The following is a 5,467-nucleotide window of genomic DNA, read 5'->3' on the forward strand; positions in this document are numbered from 1 at the left end:
TGTTTGTGTGTGTGTGTATATATATATATATATATATATATATATATATATATATATATATATATATATATATATATTGTATATAATTGTAAGGATATTTGGAGAATCATTGTTATATATTTGTGCATATAAAAATTGGTCAGTTGATTCTCACAAAGTATAAACATTTTATGTCATTGAAGAGAGAAAGGTACATACAGAATAGAAATCCTCTCAGAATTTCCTCATACATTTGCCATTATTCTTGCACAGCTTGGCTACAGAGGTGACATTAATGACATAATGGCCCAGTGGACCATCTTTTTTCTTTTCACTTTCAGACATTTTCTCTACACAAACAAGAGTCAGTTCTATGCATTCATTAATCACATACGAGATGATAGTTCTGGGTTCAAAATTCTTCATTTATTCATTCCATTCATTTATTCATATATATATATATATAGTCGGGTCTGGAAGTATTTGGACAGTGACAGTGTTTTTGTGATTTTGCCTTTATACACCACCACAATGGATTTGAACTAAAACAATCAAGACGTGATCAAAGTGTAGACTTTCAGCTTTATTTTAAGAAGTTCTGCAAAAGTATGGCATTTACCATTTAGGAATTACAGCCATTTTCAGCTAAGTACCTCCATTTTCAGGGGCTCAAAGGTATTTGGACAAAGTGACATAATTGTAAATATAACCATCATTTTAATACTTGGATGAAAATCCTTTGCAGTCAATGACTGCCTGAAGTCTGGAGTCCATGTTCTCAAAACTCAAATTCTGAGTTTCCTCCTTGAGATGCTTTGCCAGGCCTTCACTGCAGCCACCTTCAGTTGCTGCTTGTTTGTGGGTCTTTCTGCCTTCAGTCTTGTCTTCAGTAAGTGAAAAGCATGCTCTATTGGGTTGAGATCAGGTGACTGACTTGGCCATTGAAGAATATTCCATTTCTTTGCCTTCAAAAAGTCTTGAGTTGCTTTCGCAGTATGTTTAGGTTCATTATCCATCTGCACTGTGAAGCGGTTTTGTAGCATTTGGCTGAATGTGAGCAGAGAGTATAACCCTATACACCTCGGAATTCATCTTGCTACTTCTGTCAGCAGTCACATCATCAATAAACACCAGTGAGCCTGTTCCATTGGCAGCCATACATGCCCATGCCATAACACTGCCTCCACCGTGTATGACACATGATGTGGTATACTTTGAATCATGAGCTGTTCCTTTCTTTCACCATACTTTTCTCTTCCCATCATTCTGGTACAAGTTAATCTTGGTTTCATCAGTCCAAACAATCTTATTCCAGAACATGGGAGGCTTTTTTAGATGTTTTCTGGCAAAGTCTAATCTGGCTTTCCTGTTCTTGAATGTTACCAGTGGTTTGCACCTTGTTGTAAACCCTCTGTATTTACCTTCATGAAGGCGTCTCTTGATTGTAGATTTTGACAATGATACGCCTACCTTCTACCTATTCTTGACTTCTGTTGATGTTGTGAAGGGGTTTTTCTTCACCAAGGAAAGGATTCTGTGATCATCCACTTTAGTTGTCTTCCGTAGTCTTCCAGACCTTTCGATGTTGTTGAGCTCACCAGTGCTTTCTTTCTTTTTAAGAATGTACCCAACTGTTGATTTGGCCACACCTAAGGTCTCTGCTATCTCTCTTATAGATTTATGTTGTTTTTTCAGCCTAATGATGGTCTCCTTCACTTGCATTGAGATCTCTTTGGACTTCATATTGGTAGCTCCAGTCGAACAGCTGCCAAATGCCAACTCAATACCTGATATCAACTCCAGACCCTTTATCTGCTTCATTTGTCTTGGAGTAATGGGGGAATGGTCCACACCTTGTCAGTTAACTTCTTGTCAGTCAATTGTCCAAATATCTTTCAGCCCCTGAAAATGGAGGTACTTTGCTGAAAATGGCTGTAATTCCTAAATGGTAAATGCCATATTTTTGTGGAACCTCTTAAAATAAAGCTTAAAGTCTACACTTCGATCACATCTTGATTGTTTTAGTTCAAATCCATTGTGGTGGTGTATAAAGGCAAAATCACAAAAACACTGTCACTGTCCAAATACTTCTGAACATGACTGTATTCATTTATTCAGTTCATTTATTTGCAAATATACTTTCTGTAAACAAGAAATGAATAAATCCAGATAATGATTCACATATTCCTTGCCAGTAATACATTATTGTCACAGATGCAGTAAATCCCCAACAGCTAAATAATCCTCACATCATTAGCCACAGAACATGGCATCAGTTTTGTTATTACAGTGACTGCAGTTATGATACTATTGTTGGGATGTATGACTTGGGGAATTGCAGAAATGCAGATGGACAGATGGTACATGAGATGGGTTCACTCATCTAGATTGTAGAAGCTATGTATGTAATGTTTCATGTCTAATTTTATTTGTTATATTAACTATCACTTTACCTTATTTTTACTTACTTTGCTTAAACTAGGAGGAAGTCCACTGAGGCCAACTTCTTGTTTTCAAAAAAATTATATTCAGTATAAAAATATAAAAACAAAATTGCATGATTAAAGTGTTTTGTCTAACTACTGATTGATTTTGCTTTATTTCAAGCTTTAATGTTTCATGTCACCCTGATGTTCCTGAAGAAAGGAAATGGAAAAATATTCTTGTTCCAGTACCCCACCTGATCTGGAACATTCCGTTCCTAATTATGTGACAGATTAGTGTTTTAGCATATCTAAGGCGTTCAAGATGTTTGGGAGTGGAAATGGTTTAAAGAGGTTTTGTCAATCAAGCACTAGACCAGAGATTAAAACAATCTGTCATTCTGGCAGAGGAATGTTACAGATTTTTTCAACCATTGTACCATGTTAAATAAAAAAAATATGTCCAGTTAAAGCAGTGGGTATTTTTTTTAAATAACATAAGATTGAATATTGGAATAGAATATCGTGTGTATATGGTATGGTCTTATCAAACTGTTTTTTCTGCACATTGCATTACTCCCTCACTTGAGACAGCACAGTAAAGCTCTACGCCTACACATAGGCCTGGAGTACACAAATATAGGCAGGCCGAAGTCACTCCGGGTGATTGAGGCAATCCGGAAGGCCTCCTTTACACAATCTTATACAAACTTAGCAGTGTTGGGTTTCCTTTCAAAGCCACATGAGATGGTCACTCTGTACATGTTCCACATTGGGGCACTGTGTAACAGAAGGGGTGCTGCTTGTACCCGTAGTTGTAGATCTCAGAATCGGATAAAAGGCCCAGACATCATGTGGCCTGCGACTTTCGTCAGGAGTAGGAGTAGAGTCAAATTTATGAAAGCTTGTCCAGCTCCCTCAAAGACCTCCTTAACTTCTTTATCCACTCAACTCTGAGGCCAGCCTGGTTGGATCCTTAGAACCCCAGTTGTGTACCCAATGGGCATGCCAGTTTTCCCCATCAATGACACCAAAGCCACGCAAGTCTTTAAAAGGAATAAGCTTGTGAATGTCTGCTCGAGTTTTGTTGAGGTGCTTGCATAGGCTTTGGGCAGGCCTCCACTGATGGCAACTCCAGAATTTGTGTAGTAAGTGTAGTAACCTAGGTGGCTGTGATCAAAATAGTGACATTTGGGCCATTCACTGTCTCATTGCTGTTAGCAACAATGTCAAAGACACTCAAGTCAGTGTCCACCTTTTGAAAAAAGACAAATATGTTTTAATTTATACATAAATGAAAAATTTAGCTAGACCATTTAATTATTTGTGATATAATCTTGAACACAATTCATCACTTACTGTATCTCGAGGACTAAAGGATATAGTAGAACTAACGTTTGTAGGACTGATGAATTTCAGAAAGGGAATCAGTGCCACCATCATGTCTGCATAGATCAGTTAATCCAGCTTCAGTAATACAGAACAAAATCAGAAGACAACCATCAGGAAAATTCATTCCACAGTCTTGGGAAAGCTGCACACATTTTGAGGGTCATTGGCAAGGATAATTAAAGGAGATTTTATTTGTAGGTCATTGAGCAATGCTGCTCCAGATTCCTCAGCACAATACATCCCTGTGCTCTAAAACTGGAGCAATTATACTCCTTTACACAGTTATAACAGTATTTGGCTGCTTGCATGATCACAGCACTTATGTAAGTCTTTTGCCCACTTTATGATATCAGTGGGTTGATTTTCATGCAATAGACATAAATATGTTGGAAACTATTTTCCAACATATTTATGTTCTGAGTGTAAAGTGGCTTCTACTGCCATAGCTTTGCAAAATCTACTGTAGTTCCTTTTTACCGCAAAATATGATGATATGATTCATCTTGTTTGATCTTGGGATCCTATTTCAAAATGAAATCAAATATGAATAAATTATACACAGTTCAAAAACATCCCTTTAGCTTGGCAGAATCTGAAGCAATTATTCGTTACCACTAAACAAAAGGTAATATGGATAAATAAACTTCTGCTCTGTTGGGGTTTCAAACAGGCTATAACTTATTCAAGAATAAAGATATGGAATTATATTTGAAATATAACCAAATTAAACCCTAATGAGTATACTTTACTTACTGATTTGCAAGGAGTAGCTCAGAGGATTTTTTTTTTGTACTTTGAAGATCTATGAGGGCTATAAAGAATATAAGGAAGTATGTTTTTCTTGGAAATGTAATTACATAAGAGTACTCAATTAAGTTTCAATAACACTCAAGTAAAGTAGAAATAGCCCAAGATAGTACAATTACTCAAGAATATGCCACTCTTTCTTATTAAGGTTTTATCTGCCGTTCATTCTTAACCCAGATAGACCTTGAAATACTGAGGTCATATGAGGTGAGAAGACGAAAAGGGAAAGGTGGCTGCATGACAACAATGTTAATAGCTAACAATATGCCATAATCACTTTGGGACTGTGTTGGACGGTTTCATTATGTGTGCACACCAGCACAAGAAGGTGTCCAGATGATATTAGCAGATCTTTTACAATTTTGTCTTATAATAATGTGTCTTTTTTTTTTTTTTTTTTTTTACTGTTATTTCAGATCTCTAGGAAAAGCAGGAGGAGGTATCACCATGAAAGTTTCCAATAAAATTGCTGATTAAAAAATGCTGACACAGTTGTTTTGCTGCTATATAGTTGAAATTGTACTAAAAAACATGGTCCAGAGAAACAATCCACATGTACCATGTTGCATTTTGGTGTTCCCCACATTACGAAGACTCTTCCAAAGATGAAAATGAATGTTGTTCTGGTAATCCCATGGAGAACATTTTAATGTACCATTGAGTTTGACAAAGCAGAAATTATTAAACAAAAATTCCTACACTCCATCATGTACAGTATGTGTAAGCATGTGTTTACGTGTTAATGAGCTGGATGTAGGAATATGATTAAGGCGTAGGTTTGGGATAGGGTGAGGTAAACAGCATTGTTATGGGATAATAAATACTTGGAGAGCTTGAAACCACCCTCACTGTCACTAATGATCAGA

At 36.5% G+C, this 5,467-nt stretch overlaps 1 pseudogene; it reads right to left on the minus strand.

Annotated features, from left to right (window-relative positions):
- Positions 1-213: 213 nt before the first annotated feature.
- Positions 214-3,845, minus strand: LOC113529690 (hyaluronidase-like; annotated as a pseudogene).
- Positions 3,846-5,467: the final 1,622 nt, after the last annotated feature.

The sequence above is a fragment of the Pangasianodon hypophthalmus genome, chromosome 9, assembly GCF_027358585.1.
Source record: "Pangasianodon hypophthalmus isolate fPanHyp1 chromosome 9, fPanHyp1.pri, whole genome shotgun sequence".
Lineage (NCBI taxonomy): Eukaryota > Metazoa > Chordata > Actinopteri > Siluriformes > Pangasiidae > Pangasianodon > Pangasianodon hypophthalmus.